The 18960-nt window shown below is 37.0% G+C and overlaps 2 pseudogenes; both read left to right on the top strand.

The window, feature by feature from the left end:
- Positions 1 to 6343: 6343 nt before the first annotated feature.
- On the top strand, positions 6344 to 8091 carry LOC131304455 (malonyl-CoA:anthocyanidin 5-O-glucoside-6''-O-malonyltransferase-like; annotated as a pseudogene).
- Positions 8092 to 12658: 4567 nt separating this feature from the next.
- LOC131304456 (phenolic glucoside malonyltransferase 1-like) lies at positions 12659 to 14161 on the top strand (annotated as a pseudogene).
- Positions 14162 to 18960: the final 4799 nt, after the last annotated feature.

Below are 18960 nucleotides of genomic sequence, written 5' to 3'. Positions count from 1 at the left end.
AGAGAGGTGTACCCTACAGGCCTACACATACCTTATACATTATGTTTTATCCCTTCTTATTGGTTGTGTAAAAGAGTGTGTATTCGAATGTCAATCACTTCTGTTTTTATTTTCTATTTTAATCCAGTCCAGACCACGTGATGTCTTGCTGGCTTATGGCATCGAAGGAAAATATATGATATTCTGAGCTTCCTCTAATGATAGCCTTGATCTTTTTCTAATTATAGATCGTGAGATATACGCAATTTTTTGGTGAGGTGTCAAAAACGAAACAGGCACAACAAAGTGGGACGGAGGGAGTATGATTCTAGTCTTCCCCTCTTATTGCCAACCTTTTGGATAATACAGAAAGAGGTTTTATTTGTTTATTTATTTGTTGGTTCGACGGCCACTGGTTTGGCCACATTACCCACACCTCAATTACGCGCACCATTTGCCCCGGAAATTTGGAGTTCACAAGAAATTACTTTTTGCGACCTAACCCAAGAATCGAATCAATTTGTTGGGGATTGTGGATAACTGCGCACACAATACATAACATATTTACACTAATTTTTTTTTTTGGTACTTCGGAATATATTTACACAATAAAAACTCTTTCTCTTGTCTTTTTGGATTAATTATCTTCATAGTATTTTATTTAATATATAAGTTTTTCATATTCTTCTTGTCGAGATACGACTATGAACGAGCCGAATCAAGACTAATATCTAAATGTTCAGATTTGTCTGTTTAAGTTCTTAGCAAACTAGAGTTCAAGCTCGAACTCGATGAAAATTTGACGATTCAAACTTGCCTAGATTTTAGTCAAACTCGAGTTCTTTCATGACCTTTAACAAGCTAAAAATAATATAGGTATGTATGCTCGCATATCCGCGTACAAGTAGTGGTGCACACTGGCCACTGAGCCCACCCAACCCAGCCCAAATTTGTTAGGGTTTGGAGTTATTACTTGTGCTCATAGAAATGAATTTGGTAGACTTTTTGAACCCATTTAATTATTGGAATAGACTTGGACATGGCCCTTGAAACCCAGCCCGCCCCGCCCAGATGAAATAGATAAATTTTACAAGCTAAATTGCTCTTGTGTCTTCTGTTTCTACTAGAGCCCCTCTTTCATGCACAAAATGCTCGTGCTTAATTTTTGGGGAAAATGACGGCCCAGGTTATGTTTTGATAATTAATACCCGTTAAAAATATACTGAGAATATTTGTTAATGTTGAAAATGTCCTTAGCTGTAATTTTTGGACACTGCACCGGTCTTTGTATTTTAACTCTACCCCATTGAAATTAATACTCATGATTTTTAGTATTCCTTTATTCGCATAATAAATTTCAAACATTATACTAGCGATTTTAAGTATACGGTAGAGGAGGCAGACCGACCCATAACGATATGATCCGAACCGCTCATACCATTGGTGTTGTTAACGTATCATTCGTAAGAAAAATTATCTTGATGGGATATCAATAGCTATCAAATAACATACTTTCAAAATATTTTATTTTTGGATTTAGATACCTATAGATGTTCGATGAAATAAATTTTTCATCAATAAACTTCTCAACAAGTACTACAAAATGGTCGGTTTAGATGATCTCATTATGAGCTCGGTGCATGCTTAAAAATGTATTTCCATTCAAAAGAGGTTGTGTTGGTATGTAAAATTTGGGTAGGCAATTTACAAACAAATTAATAATTGGGTAGGCACGTGCAGCGTGGCTTCCAAAAAAGCTCGTGAATATTGCCTCGCCACATCCTGCGAGGTACTGTAGCATAATTATTAGGAATTCTGTAAAATACCTAGTGGTTTGAAGAGCCGTGCAGCATGATTTTTGGATTTTCGCTCGTTACCTTAACGAAGCTGTGACTTCACCTAGGCTTGTGCACTTGCTCAGCATTCCTATGTAAAATTTTTACTCTTAATGTGTTTTAACACCTAAATACTCACTTCGAATTCTCTAAAGTACCCCAACTCTATTATGAGTTCGTTGAAACAAACCCTGAAACCCGCACTTGTTTTTTGATTGTTCCCGCTCTGCAATTGCGTGGCAACATATAGTGAGAAAGAATTTAGTGAAACACACTGTACAGGGCCTATAAAGGGACAACAAAGGAAAGGTTTGAAGGAGCAAATTTTTTAAGCCCTTATTTAAGAAACTGTTATTTTGAATTATTTTTAGTTTTACTGTATTTTTAAGAATTTTGATCGTCATTTTTAGTCCTTGTAGATAGATCATCATGAAAAATCAGAAAAATTATAGGTAATTGAGAAAAAACTATCGCATATTTACAAAACATAAGATCAAATAATAATCAATTTAAGGCAGAGCACATAATTATCTGTTGGGGCCATAGCAATCCTTTAACTCTTAGTATGTTTTTGACGCGGCGGAATTCACGAGAGACTAGTTAGCGTACTAGTCCAAACGAGATAAATAACTCGTCGCAACGAGCAATTCTTGCGCACAAGAAAAAAAGAGAAAATCTCTGTAATATTATTGATCAAAGCTTAAAAGTTTTTTAATTGAATAGGTTACAGCTCTTTTTATAAGACCCTAACCCTAGAAATTCTACTGTAAAAGAAATAATAAATCATGCCAAAACAAGCGGCATTAAATAAAAGATATTTTCTAATTAATTAAAATAAAATCCTAATTCTTGTAGACCAAGAATCCTAATAAAGGTAAAAATCAAAATTAAACCGAATACGGAAAGTTAATAATTCTAACCTAAACGGAAATATTCCTAATCAAAATCTTATTCTAAAACAATAAAAATAAAATACAAAAACTCTCCATTTTTGTCCTACATCAGTCTCCTTTTCTTCAAAAGAACTCGACCTCGAGTTCTCGTTAAGAATCTGCCATCTTCCATGCCAAATAAACAGATACTTAGAATACTTCAACTCCTTCCTTAACTTTAAATAAAACTTCAAGAAAAAGTGTACTTGCAAAGATTGTTTCTCAGCATGCTTTAACTTATTGACAAAATTCACTAGATGAATGTTGAGAACCCAATCAAATTGCTGCACTCCAAGAAAATCAACTAGAACCTTATGCTGAAGTTGCTGATTCTCTAAACTTTGATTTATTATAGAGTTGGTTGGCACTCTTTTGTTAGAAAATCGAATTTCAGCAACAGCCATATTTTCTTGTAGTGTTGTAGTCAACTCCATTGTGGGTGATTCATCAAGCCCAAATGCACAAACCTCCAATGCAATATTATTTTGGTCCTCCGCAGCCTCGTCTGAAATAATTTCAATATTCTCTTGCACACAAGTATTGATGCCAATTTCATCTTGATCATGAACTTTAATCTTGCATTCCTCTTTTTCGCTAATATAAAGGTCAACTTTCTCTTTATCATCAGTTTCATTGTACCCATAATGGTTGCATTCTACATCGACCTCCATTGTTTCTTCGATATTAGGTTCAACAAATATCACCTTCTCTAGTTTAACTCGATCTCCTTCCTCTTCGGCAATCTCATATCCATCAATACAATTAAGAAGTGTCGAACTGAAGTTGAAAGAGCATGGCTAGTTTGTTGACTTTCAGAAATTGCTTGGTATTTACTCAAATAACTCGTAACTCTTTGTGAAAAATATTGCAAATCAAAAGTACCTTGGAACATTTGTTTTGACTCAAGTTTTCTTTGGTATTCTTGATACAATTCCTGTCCATGATTTGATTGAAGAAATCTATCACTCATCAATCGTCTCATCCTGGGCCATGTCCTAATGGGTTGTTTATATTGTCGCAATCTATTGGACTGCAATCGTTTCCACCACGTAGAAACATAGCCATATAATTTACGAGCCGCATATTTGACCTCATTCTCTTCAGGAATATCCGTGTAAAACTCAAAGAATTTATCTACTTTACGAAACCAATAAATAAAATTTTCAAGATGGCAATACCCATGAAAAGTAGAAATTATTGGTTCTACCTGAAAAGTTAAAAAGTCGTCATCTGTGCGATAAAATCCTTCGGACCTTGAATGTCGCTTCTTCAACTGATATCCATAATAATCATCAGGTAACTCATCTTCAGATCCATCCTCACTATCAAGTTGATAATAAGAATATCTTCCGGAGACGTTTTGGTTAATAGGCTGGTTGTGGGCAAATCCCCCAACGCAGTTCCTATCAACTTTGTATTTAACAGATTGACCATGAGCAAATCTCTTGGTGCGAATTCTGTTAAATTCTTTACCACGACCAACGTCAATGGGTGTGTCTTCAACTTTGTTTGGTGCCATCGAACCAGGTAAAGCCTTGCTCTGATACCACTTGACGCGGCGGAATTCACGAGAGACTAGTTAGCGTACTAGTCCAAACGAGATAAACAACTCGTCGCAACGAGCAATTCTTGCGCACAAGAAAGAAAGAGAAAACCTCTGTAATATTATTGATCAAAGCTTAAAAGTTTTTTAATTGAATAGGTTACAGCCCTTTTTATAAGACCCTAACCCTAGAAATCCTACTGTAAAAGAAATAATAAATCATGCCAAAACAAACGGCATTAAATAAAAGATATTTCTTAATTAATTAAAATAAAATCCTAATTCTTGTAGACCAAGAATCCTAATAAAGGTAAAAATTAAAATTAAACCGAATACGGAAAGTTAATAATTCTAACCTAAACGGAAATATTCCTAATCAAAATCTTATTCTAAAACAATAAAAATAAAATACAAAAACTCTCCATTTTTGTCCTACATCAGTTTTTAGCAATTTAATTACTCCGGGCACATGGCTTTCTGGTTGGAAAAAAACCTTATTAATCACAGGTGCAAGCAGAAGGGGCAATGGTTTCAGTGAAAGAAAAGGCTTCAAGCTAGGCATTTCATCAATATATACTCCGTAGAGAAGGTTTTCACGGAGGTGAACAATTTCACCGGTTAAGGCTCATATGTACATTTTAAAAATGAGAAAAACTTCTTTACAGGGGCTCCATAGAGAAAGTTTTTACGGAGGTGAACAATTTCACCGGTCAAAAACTTCTTTACAGGAATCCAATCCCAATCACTTGCTTTTTTTCAAAATTATTGCAAGTTGACCCGACCAATAAAGATCAATCTAGGAGTTTCTTTTCACCAAACTCACTGTACTTTTTCCCAGCGATTTTCTCAACTTACTTTCTATACATACATACTCAAGTTGTGTCATTGAAGCCCCATTGTATTTGAAATGCAATTTCAAAAATCAATTAAATCGACTGCGGAAATTATTTTTCCAAGCAATAAATATAAGACAAATAAAGCACCGATAGTTAGAAATTATTCTACTAAAAAATGCTATCTCAAATTAAGCTTTTATAACAATGCTTCAAATTGTTTTCGTCGAGCGAAAATAGCAGTATTCATGCTAACTTAACAAAGCCCACCCATACATAGTTCACCAAGATCATACAATTGACAGGAGTTCAAAAACTCAATGCTCTCTGTCGCACGAGTTTACTGCTAGAATTTATTTCAAAGATGACTTCAAGATATTAAATGCTCAACGATTGAAAAAACAAAAACTTCAAAAAAAAAAAAAAAGTAGATTATATTATCCCACACGTTAAAATGTAAAGAAAATTATTTTTCATTTGGAATACATTCATAAGTATCCGAAGAGTACTGGTATCAGGTATGCATATATGACTCACACTACAAGTACTTGAGCTTCATAAGTTCAAAAAAAAATGTTCTCGACCGCATTTGTGTCTGAAGCATTTTTCCTTCCGAAGAGACTAAAGGCCACGTCTATTTTGCTATGGCTTGTGGTCCTGCTGAACCGTAAGCATTCCCCGAGTCAAGTAGAGAGCCATCCGATCCTCCAAAAATTCCTTTACATACTAATCCATGCAAGAGCAGACGAAGAAGACCTCCATTCAATTGATGTCCACTCAAATTCGTCTTTTCCTTTATCTTTTTCTAGTTTAAACGTATGCAACATGAAATCATACGTCCACTATATATATGATTGCAACAGCTGGACAGTGCCCATTGGGTATGACTCGCAAAAAGTATCTAAGCCTGATAAGTTTAATACAATATTCTCTATTGCACAGGCCTCGTAAGATGATGTGTACGTAAGGTGACAAGGACACCTGAATTATAAAAAAAAAAAGATTTTATTGATCGAATAAAATTCAACAAGTTGTAAAAGAGTCACTAACACAACTTCAAATAAAGAAACCTGTGCGCAAGAATTGTCACCTGGATCTTGTGAATGTTGTTTTCAACCACTTGATTTTTTGATACACTTCAACTCATTTAACCAGTTGATTCTTCCTCTATATAACCACTCCAACACTGAAACTTGTTACACCAGTACTCACACCTCCAACTAGTTCCTCTATCTCATGGCACAATTCAATCCGGTGGTGAAGGTACTCGACGTTTGCAGGGTAGCTCCGATGCCTCACACCCCCCAACTCAACCGCCCAAACAACGCTTCCTCTCACATTCTTCGATGTTTTGTGGTTGAGATTCCATCCGAATCAACGCTTATTCTTCTACGAATTCTCCTATCCGGAAACAACACTCATAGATACCATCCTTCCTAAACTAAAACACTCCCTTTCTGCCACTCTCCAACACTATCTACCACTCGCTGGAATTCTCACGTGGCCACCAGATTCTAGCAAACCGATTCTTCGATACAATGAAGGCGACACTGTTTCACTTGCCGTAGCAGAGTCTGAAGCCAATTTCTACCATCTCTCAGGAAGCATTTTTCGCGAAGCCGAAAAATTCCATCATTTGCTACACTCCTTACTGGCATCTAAAACAAGAGCACCAGTTCTGGCCTTGCAGGTGACTCTTTTTCCAAACGTGGGGCTTTCCATAGGTTATGCTGCCCACCACGCAGTGTTCGACGGGAAATCCATATCTATGTTTATCCACTCATGGGCCTCAATTTGCAGGCACGGGGATGACTCAACTCTAACGACTGAACTAACTCCATTCTACAACAGGACAATAATCCATGACCCGTCTGATATCGAAAAAGCTTACCTGAACGACTGGTTGGCACATAATAGACCCAACAACAGAGGTCTCGAGATGTGGGACGCGAAAGCTCCACCAGATGCGGTGCTAGGCACATTCCAACTGACACAAGCAAACATAGAGAGTATCAAGAAGTGGGTGGAAGCTAAATGGCAAGAGAAACATTTAGAGAAACCAGCATTCCATCCATCTGCAACTTTTGCAATAACAAGTGCCTACACATGGGTTTGCTTAATTAAAACCCAGAGATTAACTACCAAGAAAGTTCGACTTGTGATCAGCGTTGATTGCAGGGCCCGCTTGGAACCTCCCATCCCTTCTACATATTTCGGGAACTGCATTACAGGCCGTATCATAGATGCGGATACAAACAAGTTGATGGAAGATTATGGGGTTGCCTAAGCAGTTGGGGCAATTGGTGAAGCTGTTGAAGGTTTGGATGATGGAGTTCTAAACGGGGCAGAAGAGATGATATCAGAATTACTTTCGATACAGGATGACGATTTTTTAAGTATCGCTGGTTCGCCTCAGTCAGAGAACTACAACACTGATTTTGGGTGGGGGAGGCCAAAGAAGGTGGAGCTGGTATCAATAGCGAAAGGTAGAGCTTTCACTCTTTCAGATTCCAGAGATGGCAATGGTGGGATTGAGATTGGGGTAGTGTTGAAGAAACATGAAACTGAAGCTTTTGCTTCTTTGTTTGCTAGTGGTCTCGAATATCATCAAGTCCGTGGAAAATTGAGAGATTGAGGGCGACTGACTTTCAAGAGGATAGTCTGAGAGAATATATTCTTAAATGAGACCCTCGTTTGGTAACCGGTTATGCCTAACGGCTTGTGATGGCGAGGCTCACGCGTCTCCTCCGGTCTTTTCTCCTAGGTTCTGACTGGTGTTCTTGGCCTAACGGTTTGTGAGGCGGAGGCGGTCATCGGTTCCTTTCTGGTTGGCTGCTTTGGTGTTGGTTGGCGGTGTTCCTTCTGGGTTGGCTGTGGAGTGTGGCGGAGGTGACTGTGTGGTGGTCCGGCGTTGGGATGCAGGGGCTGTGTTGGATAGGGTTGGGTGGGATTAGGGTGTTTTGGGCTTATTATTCGAGCTTCGCCCATGATCTGGGTTTTTAGACCATTTAGGTGTTTGGGTTTATCCCTTGTATTTGGGCTTTAGGCCTTTAACTGTTTGGGCTGCATCTCATGGATTAGGTCTCGGACTGGGTATACTTTTGCCGTCTCCTTGTCCTTTTAGTCTTTGTAACAACTTCAAAGATTAATAAAATTTATGCTGTTGTTCAAAAAAAATGAGACCCTCGTTTGAAATTAGACATATAATACTTAACTGCTCAGTTTCGCCCTTACAAATTCAAAAAAAAATCCTTACCGATATCGGGTTGAGCTGATTTTTTATAGACCTTCATAAAAAATATTTTAAAAATAATGAACAATTCGAATTATCTTTGTGGGACCAGAGGTGGGCCCCACAAAACTCATATATTTGTACATGGCATATGTACACATAGCAGTACTCTCGTTTAATTGATTGGAAAATTCGAGTTCAGAAAATTACTGAGTGTAATCTCAAATGTGTAAAATATTTTTTCTGAAAAATGCTACAATACACACCTTTATGTGGGTATGTCCTCAATGTGCTCCCTTCAATCGCTTTAAATTCACAATATTTTGCGTAGAAATTGGTAAAATTCATATAAAGACTTGTATCATTTGCACAAAAATTCTTAACATATGCTTTCAAGTTTGTCACACCCTCGATTTTCAACATAAATATCTTTGATTTTCGTAACAAGATTCCTCATATTAATCCGTACGATACCCAAAAAAGCTCAACATTTCCATTTCCGTAATTGCATTTCAAAGTCCAATAGTTCCTGAAATATTACATCATTAATTTGTTCAACGGCCCCAAATTGACATAAGTATCAAGTGTCAAGAGAGTTAAGAGTTTACAAATGTCAAGAGAGTTAAGAGTATCAAGTGTCAAGAGAGTTAAGAGTTTACAAATGTTCCTTAGTTAAAAGAATTACAACTTAAATTACAAATATATCTTTCAAAAGAAATTTACAAAGATGAATAAGTAACTCATTTGGTTAGCTTTCAAAATAATGTCCACAATCTAAGCACTCCAAGCATGCAAGTTACTATTTCAGGTTAGCACCTGAAAATGATGTAAGGTTTGAGCTACACTTGCCCAGTAGAAAAAAATCTATGCAAACTCTATATGCAAATGAGCAATACGGATGAACAAATGATAAAACTCAAACGACAACGGATGTAAGCACAACTTATCATGATCAAATTGTCCAACTATCACCAATCTTTCTTCTCGACATACTCTTAAGTCTTGTTCATTCTATTCATGTCACAACATCTCGTAACCTTATGTGTCTGAGCTGAAGCTCCTGCCGGACCAATTATGGGATCCCGATATCCCCTGCTAAGCGCCCATCTTGTAGGTTAGGTCTTGAGTGTTCAACACGAGCATTAGCTCCTGCCGGGCCAATTATGGGATCTCGATATCCCCTGTCAGGCACCTACCCGTCGATGAGCCCCGAGTGTTCGCGCATCATTCACATGCTCATGTGTATCGTTCGTAGTTCAACGTGCAATAACGTACATTTCACATTTCTTAACTCAACAAGTTTATTCAAATCCATCGGATACCACTCTTGTGTGAAACATATAATACTCACCAAAACACTTGAAATGATGCATAAACAAACTCATTAGAGTCGATGAGAAACTCCAAAAAATGATTTGGAAGACGTAGGAAAAAGCAGCTTTTAGACACTTTGCCTACCGGTAGGTGAATGAGTCCTACCGGTAGAAGAGAAAAATTCTGCACTTGACCTACCGGTAGGTAAAGGGTTCCTACCGGTAGAAACTGGAAATAGAAGGGCCAACATTCTGCACGAAACAATCTTGCACTTGACCTACCGGTAGAAGAAAAGTTCCTTCCAGTAGGTGAATAAGGATTTTGAGCTGCTACAGTATGTTTGAGCTGGTTAGGAAATAATGTCTCACTTGTCCTACCGATAGGGGAAGTACGTTTTTTGGCGACTTTTACAGAATTTTCAAATTTCGATCCAATTTCAATAATAATCAATACAAACTCAAAAATGGCACAATAACACTCAAATAACATATAAAGATATGTAAAATTCCCTACCTCGACTATCCAAGCCAAAATTGAAGAGATTGAGCAAATCCTAGCTTCCGGAATCTAAACCGAGCCAAATACACCGAACCAAGCTCTATCCAACGCGATACGAGCCCCAATACGCAAGTAGAAGATGGAGTTGAAGTTGATTGTTGTGGGTTTTGAGTTTGGAGATGAGTTTTTGGGTGTGGGAGTAAGAGAGATGGAGAGAGCCGAGAGAGAGTGAGAGACCGAGAGATATAGAGAGGAGGAAATGGGAAATAAACCCCTGGGCAAACACATATACACACATGCACTACATTACACTAACACCCATATTTTCCAAACTCTTGCACATTAACCCATAACCACAATTTTCACATTAAACCATCATTTATCTCTTTACAAAATATTAAAATTATATAAAAGAAATTTACGGGTCTCTACAAAGTTCATACATTTAAAAAAAAAAACATGACATACAAACATTATAAATTCGAAGTTGATTTTATGAATTTATGAGTAAATGTTATAAATCTTTACACAAACATAATGGATTCAATTTTAAGATTATAAAGCTTTATTCAAAATGTTATGAATTCAATGCAGTTGAGGAGTACATAGTATGTATTGTTCCCACTCAAATAATGCTACGTGCCAAAGGGCTTTTAGCCCAATGATACTTTCTAGTCTTTTTTTTTGTGGGATGTAAGGGATCGAGCCTCGTCAGGGTCGTTTGTGGTTCAGGGATATGAACAGCTTTTGGACCCCCTATTAGGGGTGAGCAAAAAAATCGTCGATTCACGAATCCGGTCCAAACCATTCCAAGCCGCATAGTTTGGTTCGTTTTTTTAGAAGTGTGTTTTGGCTCCGGTTTCAAAATGCAAATAGACGAGATCCATGATTAAGACCCATGAATAGATTGGGGATTGCCCGTGCTAAAGGCACGTGAAGCAACACGTTTTGAACACAACAAGGTTTTATTTTTATCAATTGTCGTTATTTTCAATTTTCTAATAAGAAGAATAACATTTAACCTGTGCGTACGACATTACCAATGATTATCCAAATCACATAAATTCGAGCCGACAAATTCAACCCAATACCATGTTGCATTCATAAGATCCAAGTTCAAACATGACATAAAAGCTACTAAATAATAAAGTCAAATTCATACACAAATGTAGCTAAAAAGAGTGCACCCCATAGAAGGTCGTATTCTGCAAAACAATCATAACCCAAAAAATTTGTCTTTAACTATTTTCATTACTCTTGAACTTGTACCTACTTCTTCAAAGAGCGGAATTAAGAATACAAACACCAACATGAAAACATACGAAAAATAAACGAAAAATAATAACAGAGTAAGAATTTTCTAAAGTAAAATGTTGACGAAAATAAGTTACCTTAAACATGGATCTAGTCTATTCGCGTTTAGCATAGATTATGAACCTCTCTTTCTCCAATAAAGGTATGAAGCAAAAACTTATTTCTCCTCTTCTTGGAGAGGCTGATGAATTAGAAGAATTGTGTGTATGATTATAAAGCAAAACCTAAGTATAGTCTAGATTATTATTGAAAACATAGGTTTTTTACTGAAGAAACACATATGTGAATGAAAAAGAGTTGTTTCCTTTCCGAATATAAATCCTAAAAGGATTGTTTCCTTTTTTACTGTAGGAAAATCAACCTAAACAAAATAACTTAAAAGCAAATATTGAATTGAATGTAAGAAAATCAATTATTGAGTTGATTTAAGTTCAAAAAAAACAATCAAGTCTTTTAAGAAAACAACTTAAAAGCAATCAATTGAAAGAATGTAAATCAACCTAAAAGGAAATAACTTAAAAGCAAATATTGAATAGAATGTAAGAAAATCAACTTGAGAAGAAAATCAATTATTGAGTTGATTTAAGTTCAAAAACATAATCAAGTCTTTTAAGAAAATAACTTAAAAGCAATCAATTGAAAGAATGTAAGTCAACCTAAACAAAAATAACTTAAAAGCAAATATTGAATGGAATGTAAGAAAATCAACTTTAGAAGAAAATCAATTATTGAGTTGATTTAAGTTCAAAAAAAAAAAAGTCATGTCCTTTAATGAAACAATTTAAAAGTAATCAATTGAAAAAATTTACTAGTCATAATAAGGTTAGGAGGTTTATATTAAGAATTGTTCACTTGATCGAACGACTATAACCTATTGAAAATTCGATCTGACGGCTAGAGAGGTGTTTTTGTTTGTATGTATAGACAAAAACCGCTCTATTTTATAATATAGAATATGATGCTTGCTTACAAATATTGAAACTTTATACTTATACAACTAACTATTTTTTAACTAGTATACAATAAACATTATTTATTTATTTTTGTTGTATCTGTATTACCATTTTTTTAAAAATTTCTTGTCCATGTCTGAATCCGTATCTATATCCATGCTACATAGTTCCTCTATATAACCACTCCAACACTGAAACTTCTTACACCACCCATTCCTTCAACTAGTTCCTCTATCTAATGGCACAATCCAATCTGGTGGTGAAGGTACTCGACGTTAGCAGGGTAGCTCCGATGCCTCACACCCACAACTCAACCACCCAAACATCGCTTCCTCTCACATTCTTCGATGTTCAGTGGTTGAGATTCCCTCCGACTCAGCGCTTATTTTTCTACAAATTCCCGTATCCGAAAACAACACTCATAGATACCATCCTTCCTAAACTAAAACACTCCCTTTCCGTCACCCTCCACCACTATATACCACTTGCCGGAAATCTTGCGTGGCCACTGGAGTCCGGCAAACCAATTGTCCAATACAATGAAGGTGATACAGTGTCCCTTAAGGTAGCAGAGTCCGAAGCCAATTTCTACGAACTCTCCGGCAACAGTTTCCGCGTAGCAAAAGAACTCCATCATTTTCTCCCCTACTTATTGGCATCTCATACAAGAGTACCAGCTATGGCCTTGCAAATCACTCTTTTTCCAAACGCAGGGTTTTGCATTGGGTATGCCGCTAACCACGGGGTGATTGACGGGAAATCGATAGCCATGTTTATGCATTCATGGGCTTCCTTTTGCAAGCGTGACGGAGAATCGACTCTAAGTCGTGAACTAACTCCGATCTATGACAGGACCATACTCCATAGTCAAAGACCCATCTGATCTAGAAAAAGCTTACCTCAACGGTTGGCCGGCAGATAATGGAGCCAACAACAGAAGCCTCGAGTTTCGGGACATGAAAGCTCCACCGGATGCGATGTTAGGCACATTCCAATTGACAAAAGCAAACATAGAGAGTATCAAGAAGTGGGTGGAAGCTAAATGGCAAGAGAAACGTACAAAGAAACCAGCATTTCATCCATCAACTTTTGCAATAACAAGTGCCTACACATGGGTTTGCTTAATCAAAACACGGAAATTAACGACCAAGAAAGTTCATCTTGTGTTCAACGTAGATTGCAGGGCCCGCTTGGAACCTCCCATCCCTTCGACGTATTTCGGCAATTGCGTTACAGGTTGTATTGTAGATGCGGATACAAACAAGTGCATGGAAGAAGATGGTTTGGCCATAGCAGCTTGGGCAATTGGTGAAGCTATAGGAGGTTTGGATGATGGGGTACTAAAAGGGGCAAAAGAGCTCATTCCTAGTTACCTTTCTAGACTGAAAGAGGGTGGTTTGGTGAGTAGTATCGCAGGCTCACCTAGGTTTGAGCTCTACAAAACTGATTTCGGGTGGGGGAGACCAAGTAAGGTGGAAATGGTGTCAATTGACAAAAGTGGAGCTTTCTACCTTTCAGATTCCAGAGATGGCAATGGTGGGATTGAGATTGGGGTAGTATTGAAGAAACATGAAACTGAAGCTTTTGCTTCTTTGTTTGCTAGTGGTCTCGAATATCATCAAGTCCGTGAAAATTGAGAGATTGAGGGCGAGTGAATTTCAAGAGGATAGTCTGAGTGAATATATTCAATTATATGAGACCCTTGTTTGAAATTAGACATAAATGAGTGTTTTTTTGTTGGCATCATGCCATTGTCGGATTGACACAGGATTGTTCTTAATGGTTTAGGAATATGATGTTGACTAATTCTTGTTTCATTTCGTCTTTGTAATAATTTTAAAGATTAATAAAAAAAAATTCTTTTTTTGTTTAAAAAAAAAAAAAGCAAAGGAATTCTCAGTAGTACACTACATCCTAATGGAAGAAAACTAAACTCTGGTTTACTGCAATATGTGGTTAACCAAATTGAAAGATTTACGCCATCATCTCAATATAAACAACCAACCATTATTGAAAAAAAAATAAAATACAATCCCCATTTTGTTAAATATTTATAAATGATTTTTGGTAATGAAATTCCCTGTTGAAGCTCTAATTTAGGGTCTCATGGTCGAACCATAAATTAAATTACCTTCCCCTCTCTCTCTGCCTCTTCCAGCCTCCCCTCTTCAGTCTTCTCCATTCCCACTCACAAGAGCGGAGGGATTATGGGGCAAGTGGGGTCGCTTGATCCCACTGCTATTGATATTGCCCAATATTTTTCTTAAGACTTTGGATATTTTTGATTGTCATTATCCCAAAAAATGCACGAATTCCACATAGTTTGCTACGTTTCTTTAGAGCAAAGCAAACAATGATCTCTCTCTCTCTCTCTCTCTCTCTCTCTCTCTCTCTCTCTCTCTCTCTCTCTCTCTCTCTCTCTCTCTCTCAATTCCCTTTACGAGGTATGAACGAATTGGCTATGAACTACAATATTTGCGTTATCTCACACTGAATCTCAAATGACCAACAAACTATTATTTTGTGGTACATGTTTACCGTGAATTGAAACTTTTAAGTTCCATAATCGAAATTCTTTGGATATTCTTTTTTTTTTCTTTCTTTCAGAAGTAGATGTTCTGGTGGTGGTAGTCTTGAAGATGCATGTTTTTACTATTGTAGGCTTATAGGCAGTTGCAAATTTCACACACCCCCCCTCCCATTTGGTCTTTCCTTTCTTTATTAAGTATGCCCAAGTTCAAAAGAGACAAAAGCCAAATTAAAGACCAGAGAGAAACTTATTCACGGCTCAGCCGTGAACAAGTTTTTTACAGTAGCAATCAATCGCTACTGTTCAAAAGTGTGTTGGATGATATGGATGTTAATGAAGTTTTTTCGGGGAAAGAGTTTCCCAAATTAATTTCATTAAAATCCAGACCATCTAAAATACTTTTAGACAATTGCGATTGGCTCCGTAAACAACTATTTATGGCCACACCATTAAAAAGATTTTCTCTAGAGACACACAGCACACCAACTTATCTTATTACCTCTCCACGTATTCCTCGATCCTTCTGTCATTTGTTCCACGCATATCTCCGGCCACCTCACAAGGTCAAAGTCAAGCCCGTAATTCTTTTGTTGTGCATATAAAGACAAAATCCGTGAATAGGGTGTTTACGGCGTGGCGCAATCTCAGCCATTCATTCGTGCAATTTTTGATGGTTAAGATTCATTTTCAATTATGACAGGTCACAATTAACTTTTCCCCAAAAAAATTTCATTAAAATCTGAACCGTCCAAAACACTTTTGAACGGCAGCAATTCACTTCCGTGAACTTTCTTTACGGAAACTTCCGTAAAGAAGTTTTTCTCAAAGTAGATAATCATTGCAAGGATTGATAAAGGAAAAAAAAAATTTTAACACATACGCTCGCACTTCTGCGTTTCTGATTTGTGATAAAGAAAAAAAAAAAATAATATTCCATCCATCAACTTTGGCAAAAACAAGTGCCTATACATGGGTTTGCTCTTAATTAAAACTCGAAAATTAACGACCGAAAAAGTTCATCTTGTGATCAATGTTGATTGTAGGGTCCGCTTGGAACCTCCCATGCATCCCTTCTACGTATTTTGGGAACTGCATTGCATGCAGGTTGGGTTGTATCATAGGTGCGGATACAAACAAGTTCATGGAAGAAGAAGGTTGCCGTAGTAGTTAGCTAGCTAGGGCAATTGGTGAAGCTATAAGGTTTGAGCTCTACAAAACTGATTTTGGGTGGGGAAGACCAAGTAAGTTGGAGAGATGGTGTCAATTAACAAGGGTGGAGCTTTCTACCTTTCAGATTCCAAAGAAAGAACAAAACGCACGTGACTTCATTGTAGATAATCGAAAGTGTTAAGGAAATGAATCTCACATTGCTTGGAGTGGAACGGGTGATCACTTAATAACATCTGAGACCTCTCCACTCATTGCCAATTGACTTTGAGATGGATATAAAGTTTCTACATGATATCAGAGCAGGGCTCATTCCAACCCACATTTTAAAAATTTACAATCCACCCATGATAACAGACCAGCAAAAAGGCATTGCCAATTGGCTTTGAGATTGCTTGGGAGTGAAATGGGTGATCACTTAATAACATCTGGAACCTCTCCACTCTTTGCCAGTTGGCTTTGAGATGGATATAAAGTTTCTATAGAAAGCAGCGGTTTGGCTTTGAAATGTATATAAAGTTTCTATAGAAAGTAGCGGTGCTACGCCCACCGCACGGTTTTACAGCTTTTTCAATCTCACCGTCCGTCTTGACAATCAATGGTCTGGATGTTTAAAAAAACTCTATCTTCCCTGTCTTCCAGGAAAGAGTTAAAAGAGTTTTTTTTATCGAAGAACTTTTAAAATCCGAACCATCCAAAATACTTTTGGTTGGACGGTGAGATGAGAGCAGTGGTGGGAGCAGTAAAAAGTGAGCAACGGACGTAGACTTTTCGAATCGAATGGGGGAGAGTTACCGTCGCCCACCATCCCATTCGTTTCTAATTGTTGACCTTGTTATTGTGTGTAACCCTTTTTTTTTCTCAGCAAAATGAATTTTACTAACCAAAGTAAAGGATTACAAAAATTAAACAGAGTAAGGTGTTATGATTGACACAACATTTTTATTCTTCCCAAATTGACACTAGAGAAGTATAGTAGTTCGGTCGGATTGGGGTTTGGGCATAGTCCAACTACTGATCAATACAAGGTGTTATGATTCACTCGTACGTACGAGAAATTTTTTAGTGTCAGGTGGGTATCACGTGGTGCCCGCTCAGTGCATCCGGACCCGTCCATGTCGCTTTTGGATGGCTCGGATTTGAAGAGAGAAGAGAAGAGAGAGTGGTGGGGTGAGAGGAGAGAGAGGATTTCAATCTAAGCCATCCAACACACTTTTAGAAGGTCCGGATGGGCTGCTCAGGCACCATGTGATACCCGTCCGGTGCCCAAAAATTTCTCCGTACGTACATATCGTCTAGCAAGCCAGATTGTACAGTGGCATTTATTCATTCAATTGGGACTGATGACGAGTGGAGGAGAATTTGAGGCGCAGAACAATGTACAACCCACTCTTATTATCTCGCAAATCATTTCTCTGAATGGTCACTGAATAGGTTTTGAGAATGAGAATTCATGGATTCAAAATATTAGGATTATGAAGCTTAATTTATTCAAAATGTTATGAATTCAAAGCGGTTGAGGAATACATAGTATATATCGTGCACATTCAAATAAATTTGTGTATTATAGCATTTTCCTATTGTTCCAAACCGGCCGCTTGAGTTCAACATTAACCAGTTGTGTAACAAAATACCTACGCCGCTTTTTTCTGTAAAAATGTAAAATTCATATCTGCATTTATTTCCAACAATTACGCAATTATTTTTTCAACATACCTACTGTAAATTTATTGGATTTTTTTGTATGCAAAATCCAGACAGCACATGAAAACAAGAAGCAAGTTCCACCCTTGTGGCGTTTCCCACTCGGCGAGAAGTGTCACAAACCCAGATTTCCAGATACAAATCCGGACGTAGATTGTCCAGAAGTCTAATGCACATGGATTTCACACAATAAACGCAGAACTCAAACATCAATTGGCTCCAAATATATTAAGATCTGAATCTATATACATCCAGACATTTGTGTCCAAAGCATTTTTCTTTCCTAAGCGGTCATCTATTTTGCTAGCTAGCTGATGGTCCTGCTGAGCTGGAACCATTCCCCGAGTCAAGTAGAGAGCCATCTCCATCTAATCCTCCAAATATTCCTTACAAAGTGATATTAAATTTATTTGCTATGCATCTTAAGATATATTAAATTTAAGGACCCGATTGGATGTCGTATGAGTTTTGGGTATATTATTTATGAGGGGATAAAATAGTAAGGGGTATTAATTAAGAAATAAGAGCCGACATTGATGTGACGTTTATGGAGGGGGAGATTAAAAAGTAGATGGTTTGGACGAGGTATTAGAGATGGGGGATAAAATAATACTTGATTTGAATGGAAGAAAAATTGGGGGTATAATAAAAGGTGTATGATGTAAAAAGCTGTCAAATAACTCATTTGCCCTTGTGCAGCATGAAATTGGATTATTCATTACTCCCTCCGTCCCTATTTAAATGTCCAGTATTCTATTTTGGGTTATCCCAAAATAAGTGTTCACTTTGAAGAGTTAATAGGTAAAGTGGAAGATAATTTTAAAAAATTGAGATAAAAGTTGATATGAACAGTATAAAGTAGAAGATAATTTTGAAAAGTGGAGATAAAAGTTGATATGGAAAATATAAAGTAGAGAGAAAAGTTGATAGGAAAAGTGTAAAGTGGAGGTGAAGTTAACTCTTAAAACTACGTGTTTTTCAAACTGTGACATTTAAAAAGGGACGGAGGAAGTATATAATAACAAAATTCAATAAAATTAATTACGTTTTCACAATTTAAGGAATAATAATTTAGTTTTAAAATAAAATAATTAATTTAATATTTTTTTAAAAATAAAAAATCATT

Source organism: Rhododendron vialii, chromosome 10a, assembly GCF_030253575.1.
Source record: "Rhododendron vialii isolate Sample 1 chromosome 10a, ASM3025357v1".
NCBI classification, from domain to species: Eukaryota; Viridiplantae; Streptophyta; class Magnoliopsida; order Ericales; family Ericaceae; genus Rhododendron; species Rhododendron vialii.
The sequence above is the reverse complement of the archived record's forward strand: the minus strand, read 5'-3'. Positions and strand labels throughout refer to the sequence as shown.